Below are 13,119 nucleotides of genomic sequence, written 5' to 3'. Positions count from 1 at the left end.
ACTGAGATGATGCATTTTTGTGTCAAATGAAGGCGAGAACCTTTTTGATGCATCATAACTGCATTCGGCCTCCTCAGCGATCACCCAGCGATCACCGGTGGCACAAAAAGCGTTGGCCGCCATGCTGTCTGAGTATCCCGTTCCAATCGCTGAGCACTGTACAAACACACGCAGGCCGCCCGCATCCAAATATCCACACGCAACTCACACGGATATGCATGCACGTGCGCACACAAGTACACGTAGGGTCAAATATACGCGCTCTTACTTTAAAAAAAAAAAAAAGACTGCCTGATAGCAACCTTTGTCGAATATTCCACGAGCCGCCATGCAATACTGAAGCCGTGCGGGAGTCGCATCACAAGTCTGTGTCGCAGTGTTTCTTCGCAATATTGTACCGAACTCATCGTCGCGAATGTAACCGTAACCAGACGCATCTGCGCCCTGGAGCACCAAAGCTATCGTTTTTGGCTCACACGCATGTAGTTAAATTGATATTCAACTCACAAAAATTATCCAAAAGTGCGTAATAGAACGAAACCACGAACGACTGCGCAATACATCATACGCACCGTCGACTCACTAGTGCAGTAGACAAAAAAAAAATTGTTTCCAAGAAGAATGACAAAAATTGTGCTTACTTATAGCCCTAAATCTATTATTACTCTTCATTATCGGGGGTAATAAATGCCTCCCGCAAGTATAATATTGCACAATTATAATTCGTGTTCCAACAGATATAATATATCGTAAAGAACCAGACCAGTGGGCGTCGACCCGAGGGACTTCCTTCGCTTCCGTTTTATTCCCCCTTGCACTTTCTCTTCCTTTCAGTGCTCATCCGCATATTCTGTCTTCACACTCGGCCACGCTGCGGATATGAAAAAAGAACCGACAGTTCAATTTAAGATCGACAGCTCAGTTCAACCGCCGAAACCTTTTCTGGAGGCGTGACACATGCACGGCTAAGTTATTTCTTTTACGCCTGTCGAGGCGGGCGCCTGGAACTGAGGGGCTCATGCGCCAGGCGTTCTCTCCTTTGCGCTCATTAATTGTGAAGGGTCCTTCAAACCTCGCTGGTAACTTCTTGCCTGGTGAGCTGACTCCCCTTTGTACGCACACCTCGTAACCGACGTAATACACCGGAGCAGGTCGATGTCGTCGGTCGTAGTGGCGCTTATGCGCTTCTTGCGCGTGCGAAGCTCTTCTGATCGCTGCCGTTCTTATCTTTTTAAAGACGTGCTCTCGGTCGTCGGGGCTAGAGATGGCAACGGGAGTGTCTAGGTTGAGGACCACTTTCAGCTGCGGCAGCATTGCGTAGACGGTTTCATGTGGCGTTGCCCCGGTAGACGTCTGCAGCGCCGTACTAGCGGCATAAGCAGCTGAGTGAAGGTGAACGTCCCAGTCGGCTTCTCCTTTCCCCCCCTATTTTCCTATACGGGGCGAGTCGTGCCTGAATGCTTTGTCTGGTTCGTTCCGTAAGGCCGTTTGCCTGGGGATGAAATGCGGACGTGTAATGGTGCTGTACCCCTGCCGTACTAAGGTACTTTAGTTCGCGGCTGCGGAATCTCGTAGCATGGTCTGACATTTTTTTTTTTTTGGCAGCTCATGTATCCATTCAAACTTGAGCTTCAGGATATCGATGAGGTGACCGGACGCTAGAGATGGCACAGGCGGCCACTTCGATGTACTTCGCCAAATAGTCCACGGCAAAAAAAAAAAAAAAAAAAAAAAAAAAAAAAAAAAAAATAGAAAAGAAAAAACAAAGTAATAGAATAATTCTGGGATATTATATGCCAGAACCACAATTTGATGATGAGGCACGCCGTAGTGGGGGACTCGGGATTAATTTTAACCACCTTGGGATCGTTAACGTGCCCCCAATGCACGGTACATGGGCGTTTTTTGCATTTCGCCCCCATCGAAATGCGGCCGGGATTTGATCCCGCAACCTCGTGCTTAGCAGCGCAACACCACAGCCGCTAAACCACCACGGCGGGTAGTCCATGGCCACAATGATGTAGCGGTTTCATGCTGTAGTGATCAGTAGAGGTCCGATGTATAGTCGATGCCAACAGTATGAAAAACAGTTTATGGCAGCGGAATAAGTGTCAGTAATCCAGGCTGGCATCCTGACAGTCACTTATATTGTTGACACATTTCGCAACTGACGACGTAGGAGCAGACATTGCTTTCCACCTTCGGCCGCCAGAAACGTTCTTGTATTTTGCGAAGCGTGCCTCGCTGGCCGATGTGCGGTTCTTCCGGGGTGTCATGAATGGCTCGCAATATTTCCGATCTAAAACAATTAGGAATCACAAGGAAGTGACGTTCTTCTGAGCGGTCTTTGTGCCACTGACGCCGATACAGTGTGTCATCGCGTATTACAAATGTCGATTTCTTTCCTGAGCAGCGATTGAGGCAATGATTGATGATAAGTATTTGTCCTTCTGTTGGGCTTTGGAGAAGCGTTGTTGAGATATGAAAATGCGACTCTCTTCGTTATGGGACGCGCGGTCAAGGGGGTTTGTCACGGCTTGTCACCGTTTCGCCGTCGGCGCGAAGTCGTCGACGGGGTATACAACCCGGTTGGTCGTTCTGTACTCAAGCAAACATAGCGAAGGAGTCAAGGCTCGGGAGAAATAGAGAAAAAAATATTTATAGATTGACAACGACACACAATTTAAACGAAACAAAAAACACAACGCTAACACACATGCACTTAATCTAGATCAATGATGAAGACAAAAGAAATACAACGAACAGTTAACAGTAAATATAGAAATAAACATTACGCAAAACAGATTTAATGGTGGCCAACTAAACAGAGTTCCAAAGAAAAGAAATGATGGCATACGCATAGCCGGGCAGCAGCAGCAAGTCCATAAAGCGTGGAGTCAACGGCAGAGCTTTCCCGATGAACGCTGGCAAGCCGATCTCTTTGCGGTGGATGCGATTGCTGGGCTGGGTTTCCCGGGAGTCTAGGTCTGACGTCTTCCCTCGAGTAGGTTGAGCTAACTTGAGGGGAACTACCGTGAACTTCGTTGCAGACGTTGGTTTGTCGTCTCTTACGTCAACTAGTAACTCGCAATTCAGACGCGGTTAGGCGGCCCAGACGACACTGGACGGCACTAGCTCCTTGACGCTTCTCAGCAGAATATATGCTCAGCATCTAGACTGCTTAGCTCGGTCTAAATACTGCGTTTAAACTTTCTCCTTTCCCTAGTTCCCTGTGTTGGGGAACGGCAGATATTGGTGACGATCCAATCAAGTTCACCCAATTGTATCCCGGCTCCTCCCAAGGTCTTCGCAGCGCCCCTTTTAATTAGGGGCGAGGGAACGGGTGATTCCCCACTGCTGTTAGAGGTGGTGCACTTGTGTTGTACCACACACGCACACCCTTGAGTCCGTGGCGGGCCTCTGTTGTCCGTTCACAAACACAGGAGAAACGACGGCAGCTGGCCATACCGCGCTGTCGGCACACACACACTGTCAGCACTTCGTGGGCACAGGAATGCACAGAGACACCACATATTCGGAGTATTCGCACCCCCGCCTTCTTAGTAAGCTTCTTAATGCACGCACGGGGCTGAGAATACACGTGGGTTCCTACAAAAAGCCGTCGGGGCGTCACGGTCGCGCCGACGACAAAAAGACAATAATCTCTAAACCTACATTCGACTTCTTTCGGCCGCTTGCCCGAGTGGCCTGCAATAACCGTCTTGCTCGCCGGTCCCTATTTCCACGACCTTTTGGTGCCCGTTGAAGTCTAGGGTTTGACGAAAACTCGTCTGGCGAACAAAGAACATGGCTGAATAAAACGTACACTCGCCAACTGAAAAAATTCACGACTTCACGACTTCACGAATTCACGACTGGTGCCCGTTGATCGGTGCTTCGCCGAATCGAATAATGCCGCACCGTGACAGGGTTCCTTGAGAGAGCATCGGCGATGTTATTTAGCCACCCAGCATGGTGGCGCATGTCAAAATCGTACTCTTGCAGCGTAATAATACATCGAGCAAACTTATGCTCAGCTGCTGCTTGGAAAACATCCATGTTAACGCAGCATTATCGGCCACAGTCGTGAACTTGCGCCCAAAGAGATAGTGACGAAATTTATCGTTTGACACTCCATAGCATCGCTAGACATTACAGCTCATTGGAGTATCTGAGAGTTTGCGGCTCGCAAATGCGACAATACGTTCTGTGCCGTCAGGGTCACGATGCACTAGCACTGCCCCGAGGCCCATCTGGCTGGCATCGGTGCGCACTTCTGTAGTCCAGTCGTCATTGAATTAACTTAGTACGGGACCGTGAGTTAAATTAACTGCTGTTTTAAAGTTCGAAAAGCGATTTCTTTTGGGACGCCCCATTCAAAACAAACCCCCTTTTTAAGTAAATCGATCAGGGGAGCGGCGGTCGATGCGCAGTGGGGAATAAATCTGAGTAAATACGAAGTCATACCCACAAACGGGTAAACTTGTTCCAGGCAAGTTGGTGTGGGATATTCCGCCGCAGCTCCAATACGCTCCGGTAGCAGCTGAAAGCCGTTTAGAGAGATAGCATGTCCTAGATATGAAAACTTAGAGTGACCAAACTGGCACTTCTCGATGTTGAACCGAAAACCAGTCTCATAGAGTTTGTGTAGTACTTCGTTCAAATTGCGCAGATGTTCCTCTTCCGCTACGACCAGGTTGTCGTCCAGGTATACAACACAAGCTTGGTTCTTCAGAGGTCCTAGCACGCAATTCATGGCGTGCTGAAAGGTACTAGGAGCCGTGCTCAACACAACTGGCGTGCAGTTAAATTCGTACAAGCCCGGAGAAGTGCCAAAGGCTGTCTTGCAGCTATCTTCTTTCGCGACGTTGATCTGCTAGTATCCCGCGTGTAAATCAAGCGATGAAAAGAACCTGGGATGACGGACCGTATCAATAGCGTCATCAATTCGAGGTAGTGCGTACGCGTTGGGCGTCGCACACTTGTTGAGCTGCCTGTAGAATCTCAACGAACCATTATTTTTCCGAACAACTGCGCCATTGTAAAGAACCAGACCCGTGGCGACTTCCTTCTCTTGAATTTTATTCCCCCTTCCTCTTTCTCTTCCTTCCAGTGCTCATCCGCACGTTTCGTCCCTACTACAACTTTCCCCGCGGCGAAGAGGAGCCATCCTGGCGACATAAGGTGATGATAGGATAAGGGGGTCGTGGTACGGCTTCAGGCGGCTGACGTGAACGGTCTCGCGGTCACGGCGGCGTTTGTCCGAAGATGGCGTCACCGGTTCGACCACATAATTCACAGGCGAAGTCCACGCGACGATCCGGTACGGACCTTCATATTTCGGAGCAAGCTTTGGGCTAAGGCCTGGAGCTTGGAAGGGCAGCCGAAGTCAGACGTGAGAGTCCACGGCGAAGGACTGTGTGGGCTGATCGTTGTCGTGGTGATCTTTGTGGATTCCTTGGGAATCCGACGTGAACGAGCGAGCCAGTTGGCGGCACTCTTCAGCATGGCGAGCAACTTCGGAAAGAGGGGTGAATTCAGAGGCATCCGGGTGATATGGGAGTACGGTGTCTAGGGTAGTGGATGGTTCACGTCCATAAAGAAGGAAAAATGGTGAGAAGCCTGTGGTATCCTGAACGGCGGTATTGTATGCGTACGTCACAAAAGGGAGGACATCGTCCCAATTGGAATGACCAGACGCAACATACATGGTGAGCATGTCCCCAAGAGTGAGGTTGAATCGTTCCGTTAGACCGTTAGTCTGTGGGTGATACGCCGTAGTGGTGCGGTGAATAGTGCGGCACGCTCATTAATAACTTCGGACAAGAAGACACTGCCTCGGTCACTGAGCAGTTCTCGCGGTGCGCCGTGCCGTAAGACGAAATGCCGTAAGATGAATGCGGCGACGTCGCGAGCAGCAGCCGAAGCAAGTGCAGCAGTTTCAGCATATCTTGTGAAGAGGTCTGCTGCGACAATTATCCAACGATTTCCGTTAGCACTGCATGGAAGAGGCCCATAAAGGTCAATGCCAACCCGATCAAAAGGACGTGCAGGACACGGTAAAGGTTTCAGAGGGCCTGTCGTATGAGAAGATGTCTTGCGTCGCTGACAGGCTGCACATGACCGAATGTATTTGCGGACATAAGAATACATGCCGCGCCAGTAGTACCGCTGGCGGAGCCGCTCGTAGGTTTTTCAGGACGCCAGCATGAGCTTGTTGTGGGTCTGCATGGAAATACGTGCATACGTCGGAACGCAAATGGCGAGGGATGACTAGCAGCCATTTGCGACCGTCTGGCTGATAGTTTCGGCGGTACACGATGGCGTCCCGTAGCACGAAGTGGGTGGCTCGGCGACGAAGGGCTCGAGGGCATGTAGATGTTGAAGAACTGCTAAGAATGTCAATGAGAGACACAATCCACGGATCTTTTCTCAGTTCAGACGGCATGTCAGTAACAGCAAGCGTAGCAACCGGGCACTCTATGGATGAAGGTGGCGTTTCGTCGGATCGCATGGGCGAACGGGAGAGCGCATCTGCATCAGAATGTTGGCGCCCGGATCGATAAATGACGCGAATGTCAAATTCTTGGAGCCGAAGAGCCCAACGTCCAAGACGCCCCGACGGGTCTTTCAGTGACGCAAGCCAGCAGAGCGCGTGGTGGTCTGTCACAACGTCGAACGGACGGCCATACAAGTAAGGGCGAAATTTGTTTAAGGCCCAAACTATAGCCAAACATTCCTTTTCCGTGACAGAATAATTGGATTCTGCCTTCGTGAGAGCACGAATCGCATATGCAACCACATATTCTGGAAAGCCAGGCTTCCGTTGTGCAAGGACGGCTCCAAGACCAACGCCGCTGGCGTCGGTATGAACTTCAGTCGGTGCACTCGGGTCGTAGTGGCGTAGAACCGGCGGTGAGGTAAGCCGACGACGCAAAGTGGTGAAGGCTTGGTCACATGCCGGAGTCTAGTCGCGGAGGTCACCGGGGCCAGCCAGGAGCTTCGTCAGGGGAGCGATCGATGCAGGCAAAATTGCGCACAAAGCGTCGAAAATAAGAGCAAAGACCGACAAAACTTCGGAGCTCTTTCACTGTAGTCGGCCGCGGAAATTCTGCGACAGCACGAAGTTTGTTAGGATCGGGAAGGACGCCGTCTTTGGACACGACATGGCCAAGTATGGTCAGCTGGCGGGCTCCGAAGCGGCACTTTTTCAAGTTAAGTTGAAGGCCGGCGGTGGTAAGGCAAGTAAGGACTTCGCGTAGACGAGAGAGGTGAGTGGTGAAATCAGGGGTGAAAACTACCACGTCGTCTAAATAACACAAGCACGTCTTCCATTTGAGGCCTCGTAGAATATTGTCCATCATCCTTTCGAATGTCGCGGGTGCATTGCAGAGGCCGAATGGCGTTACTGTAAACTCATACAGGCCATCAGGCGTAATGATAGCTGTCTTCGAGCGGTCGGATTCATCCACTGGCACTTGCCAATAGCCCGATCGCAAGTCCAAAGAAGAAAAGAATTTGGCACCATGAAGACAATCCAGGGCGTCATCTATGCGCGGTAGAGGATAGACATCTTTTCGTGTAATCTTGTTGAGGCGACGATAATCCACACAGAAACGAATCGAGCCATCTTTTTTCTTAATGAGTACTATATACAGGAGACGACCAAGGGCTGCAGGATGGCTTGATAACACCACGTTCAAGCATGTCTTCAACTTGCTCGGCGATGACACGACGCTCGGTGGATGACATGCGGTACGGACGCTGGCGTAATGGTGCGTGATGTCCCGTATCAATGTGGTGAGAGACGGCACTTGTGCGGCCTAATGATGCTTGGTTGCAGTCAAAAGAGGCGTGAAAATCATTTAAAAGAGTAATAAGCCGCTCACTTTGTGTCGGCTCGAGGTCATCGGCAATAGAGCGACAAAAAACATCTGGTGATACTCGGTTAGATGGCACATGGGGTGCCAGTGCTGTTACGTTGGCAGTATCCACGTCGTCGGGAACAGGGAAATGCACAATAACGTCAGCGTCCACAGTCTGGATGGTACCAATAGTCTCGCCACAGTGCAAAGCCAAAGTCTGCGAATTTGGGTTAGAAATCAGTATTTCTGCAGCCCCATGGTGAACCGTGAGGAGGGCGAAAGGCAACAACATAGGCTGGCGGCGAATGAATACGGCAGCGGGTGAAAACATGACCGTCGCTTCGGCAAGCGATGCGCATGAAAGAGAGACAAATACCGCGCTGTGAGGGGGAAGGTCAGTATCTGAAGCTACACAGATCGTGGTAACATCATGAACTTGAAAGTCGTGAGATGGCAAATCGCACAGAACGGAGAACTGAACCTCAGCACGTGCACAGTCAATGACGGCGTGATGGCGCGACAGAAAATCCCAACCGAGAATCACATCGTGGGAGCAACTAGTCAACACAAAGAAATCAATCGAATACAAAATGTCTCGAATCAGCACCCTGGCAGTGCACATAGCGACTGGCTGAACTTGTTGCACTGGCTGTTCTAAGCAATAGTACCGAAGGCATCATGGTCACTTTCCGTAATTCACGGCAAAGTTTCTCACTAATCACGGATACAGCAGCACCTGTATCGAAGAGCGCAAAACATTTGATGCCATCAACGGACATTTCAATAACGTTAGCGGGGGGAAAACGAGGACTTAGATGTTCCGACGATGACGCAGTTCGTGCCTCAGGAACTGCGGAAATCAGTTTTCCGCCTCAGTAGTACTGGCACTGGGCCTACGACGCATGGGTGAGAGTGAGCGCCGACGAGGGGTAGGCGAGCGACGAGTACTGTAGAGCTGTGACTGCGGTGCTGGTATGTCACCAGCAGCGTAGACTTCCGGTGGTGGTCGCTGAGGCATACGGAATGGTCGGAAGCCGGAGCTGGGTGGTCGCGCGGTGCCCACGAAGGCCGGCAAGCGCCGGTGGCAGAAGCGCGCTACATGTCCCGGTGTACCGCAGGCATAGCATATTGGGCGGTTGTCAGCAGTGCGCCAAGGATTTGTACCTTGCTGCTGTGCGCTGGAAAAGGGAGCTACCGGCTGGAGAGGCGAAGGCGGATGAGAGAACACCGGCTGGAGAGGCGCTGAAGGCGGAGGAGAGAATCCCGGCAGACGAGGCGCCCGCGCAGCGACTTCAGCATACGTCAGAGGCGCAGCCACGGGAGCCGGCTGACACGGAGGTGGAAGAGCTTCGGTCACTTGCTCTTGAATTACCTGTCGGATCGCTGGAGCCAAATATTGAGAAGGCTTCTCCGTGGCCGGCAAAATCGAGAGCTGTCGCGCGACCTCCTCGCGCACAAATTCTTTTATTTGCGTCAGCAAAGTTGTGTGGTTGTCGCCAATAACCAATGCTGCTAACGAATCTTCCGTAGGCGGTGGGCGCCGAGCTAAGATGCGTTGTTTCCGTAGCTCGTCAAAACTTTGGCACAAATTGATAACTTCGGCGACGGTACGCGGATCCTTCACTAACAACATTTGAAATGCGTCCTCATCAGTGCCTTTCATAATGTGTTTTATTTTGTCCTGTTCCGCCATTGACGGATTCATGCGCTTACACAGGTCAATGACATCTTCGATGTAACTTGTGAACGTTTCACCGTGATGTTGCGCGCGCTCCTGTAAACGTTGTTCTGCGCGAAGCTTGCGCACAGCGGGGCGCCCAAACACTTCTGTGAAACTTGTCTTGAATCTGCTCCACGTTGTGAAATTGTGTTCGTGGTTTCGGAACCAGAGGTTCGCGACGCCGGTTAAGTAAAACAGCACGTTGTGCAACTTGGTGACGTCGTCCCACTTGTTATGCTGGCTCACCCGTTCATAAGATGACAACCAATCCTCCACGTCATGATCATCGGGGCCGCTAAAGATGGCAGGATCACGCTGGCGCAATGCACCGGAAACGACGGCCGTCGAAGGCTGTGGTGCATCTTCCTGGGTGGCTTCGTCAGGCATGGTCGCAGCAGTCGGTAGCGTCCGGCTTCGGAGTTCCAGTTTTCAAGGTTACCCCGCACTTCCACCAAATGAAATGGGGTTTATTGCAGCTCGTTCGAGGGATCGCAGGTAGCTCTAGATCACGAGTCGTAGCGCTTCGCATCAACAGCCCGAGCTCTGGTCTCGCGCCGCAGCGGTGGCAGTCCGCACTGTGCCACATGCATATTACCCACTACAATATATATATATATATATATATATATATATATATATATATATATATATATATATATATATATATATATATTATATTCACTCTCGTAGTCAATCGCCTCACGTTAGTGATGTCACTGACAGTGGTGTCGCTGACAGTTTTTTCGTTCTAAGCGTCGCAACTCACGTAAACTTTAGGAAGAAACCCTATATATGACGTAAATTCTTCTTGTTCTCCACCTAGGTCAATGCATTTGCACAAAAACACCGCTAGAAGTAAATATGGTCCTACACTCTTATAAAGAAGGTTCGAAAGAAGGTAGTGACTGCTTCATTTGCTAACGTTTCAACTTCTTTGGCACGAGAGACTCGCACTTGATGTGCATAAATGCAACGACCAAGTCTAACCTGCGGTCCGATTTTCCGCTTAAGACGCGATTAATACGCACGATAAGCAGAACAAATGTTACACAAACCTTTATGAGTTGCATTCATATACCCCGTAAGCGAGCAGAAAAATTTAACAATGCATATTTCCCTGTAGAAACTTGTATGCAATAAATTGCATTTGACAAGCGTCGACTTATCTGTTTATGCTCAGCATCTGTGTGTGAGAGACAGAGTTTAATGGAAGCTGAAGATGTCAGCCCTGACATATATGCAACTCAAGCGTTCCATGTGATATCGAGCAGAGTGTACAAACACTCAGTACAAGCTACTATATTCTTTGCGAAGTCGCTCCTTCTTTACGCAATGAACTTGCCGACTTTTTTACCGCTACCGCGTAGCCGCAAGAACTTAGCAACATATCTGACAGCCAGTTATTAACCTCGGTTTAATAACTCACTGTCACATATGCCAATTGTGCCTTGTTGTATAGCGTCTGCGTGAACTGCAAGTTGAAAACGCGTCGAAACCGGCATGATTTTTCCTTGGCCGCTTTCTGATCCATTAAATGCAGGCAAGGTAGCGAGTTGGACAGCGGTGAAATGTTTAGACTATAGCAACACAGAGTTATAGTGCATAAATTCGTACAGCCTTCATCTTTCCCGCTTCGAACGCCCTTGTAGCTCCTTAATCAACTATCTCCTTATACTAACTTACCCCCCGAAATTCGTTGTAATACGCTTAGCCGTTGTAATACTTAGCGTTGTAATACTCTTAGACTTAGCCTCCTAGTGCTGCCATTCGACTCCATCTCCCGGCATTTCATGCGAGATTCGTAATTTTTGCGAAGAAAAAAAAAAGCGTCACGTGACAACATTGAAGCCTAGTCACGAAGAAATGCAAAGGAAAGCCGATGACATAAGAACTCTCACCCTGTGACAGGCAAGCAGTGGCTCCTTTGTTGCATCGGGCGAATGCACCTGCGCCAGCCACAGAGCGAACCTATGACAGCAGGCGCCACTAAAAACTACCCCGAACCAAGGAATGCGTTGAAAGGTCTAGCAACCACGTGCAGAACCCGATTCCCAAATGCACGTTGGGCTAAGGATATCCTAGTACGCTCTATTCAAGAGTCAAGACGCTTATGGGCCCATAAGAGAGGTGAAAAGGCGGAAAGGACTGCGGCCTCAGAGAAGGTTGGCTTGCCCGCGCTAACTTCCTGACGTCGTGCTACCGCTTGCTTTGTCCACCCCTCACACCACACTTTCTTTTTTCGTTTATTTTTTCTTTTCTTGTTTAAAACAAATCAAAGTCGTGAAGATGACTATTACACAAAATGAGTATAAAATAAATAAAAGGAAAAACGAAAATGAATAGCATAGCTAGCATATTAGCGGAAACCGCGCACATTATTTGTTGAATGTTTATAGAAGTGTTGGATTCATATCAGTCACTGCTCCACAAAAAGTAATCGCGGTAGCAACCGTGTCTATATCTCTCTCGTTCTCGTGCAAAGTGTACGCTTGTTCAAACTTGCAAACAGCCGTCTGGCCTCCGCAGTGGCCGGCATGATTACTGTTTTAACAGAGCCTTGCTGGACTTCTGGCACCGAGTCGGGGTTACATCACATTTGTTTCTTGTTTTTTTTTTATATAATAATGCCGAAAGGCAGCCTTCTAGATGAAAGAAAAAAAATATACCTTACGTGCACTTTAGTATGCATACGTTATGCCAGTAAGGACAGACAATGCGATTGCTAGGGTACCGCCATGTTGGGCTGTTAAAGGGCAGCTGCAACAGAATTTCGGGCAGCGTAAAACGCCGTTTGACATAGTGTAACATATGTAGCCGCCACCGTGCAAAATTTTATGTTTGAGTTTCGAGTCGATGCGTCACGAAAAGCTCGCAAGTATTGGATGCATTGATGCCTAAACGAAAAGGAAAAAAGAAATCTACCACGACCACTCGTTGGAAATGACGCAGAACCTAAAACGCCGGCATGGCTCCTCGGCATGACCTCCAAGATACGGCGGCGTCCGTAGAGCGCCGAAAATCTCGGAGGCAATGCGCTGGCATCTACGTCACATTCGCTAACCATCCGCTGCACGCGTCGTTTGCTAAAGTGCTTTGTGAAGGTTTTTAGTAAGAGAATTAGACACCTACCAGTTATGCAGCTTTGCCACTAATTCTTCAGTAGTACATACTGAACATGACTGCACTTCTTACTGCACACAACAGGAAAAGAATGTCGCTTCAGTAGCATAGAGTTTCATACAATAATTAGTAGAGCGAACTCTGGCGCTAGTGTCTACGGGAGCTGTTATCGGGGCGGTTCAGCCAGCATGGGAATTATGGGAGGTACACGAATGTACCGAAATCTCGCCCTTCTGGCTTCAAACGGCTCTGAGACTTCGTCATGTTCAACAATGTACTGCGTATTAGGTCATTAAATAAACATTATTACAACAATGCGATGGCAGGATTCGAACGCAGGACCTCTAGCACAGAAGCCCGACATTGATACCATTATGCCACGGACACATGCACCGACAAGCGGCATAGAAAGCC

The 13,119-nt window shown here is 49.4% G+C and overlaps 2 long non-coding RNA genes across 5 annotated transcripts in view; one reads left to right on the top strand and one right to left on the bottom strand.

Annotated features, from left to right (window-relative positions):
• Positions 1-13,119, top strand: part of LOC129380558 (uncharacterized) — a 90,325-nt gene that overhangs the window by 56,772 nt on the left and 20,434 nt on the right. Inside the window, exon 2 of one of the 4 annotated variants that reach the window (XR_008608695.1) lies at positions 5,114-5,184. The exons of 2 other annotated variants lie outside the window; for them this stretch is intronic. This is a non-coding gene — a long non-coding RNA (uncharacterized lncRNA). One more of the 4 variants, XR_008608697.1, reaches the window with a different exon arrangement.
• The window catches only part of LOC126545626 (uncharacterized), a 36,370-nt gene that overhangs the window by 17,917 nt on the left and 5,334 nt on the right, over positions 1-13,119 (bottom strand). The window lies entirely within an intron of this gene.

The sequence above is a fragment of the Dermacentor andersoni genome, chromosome 1 (assembly GCF_023375885.2).
Source record: "Dermacentor andersoni chromosome 1, qqDerAnde1_hic_scaffold, whole genome shotgun sequence".
Lineage (NCBI taxonomy): Eukaryota > Metazoa > Arthropoda > Arachnida > Ixodida > Ixodidae > Dermacentor > Dermacentor andersoni.
The sequence above is the reverse complement of the archived record's forward strand: the minus strand, read 5'-3'. Positions and strand labels throughout refer to the sequence as shown.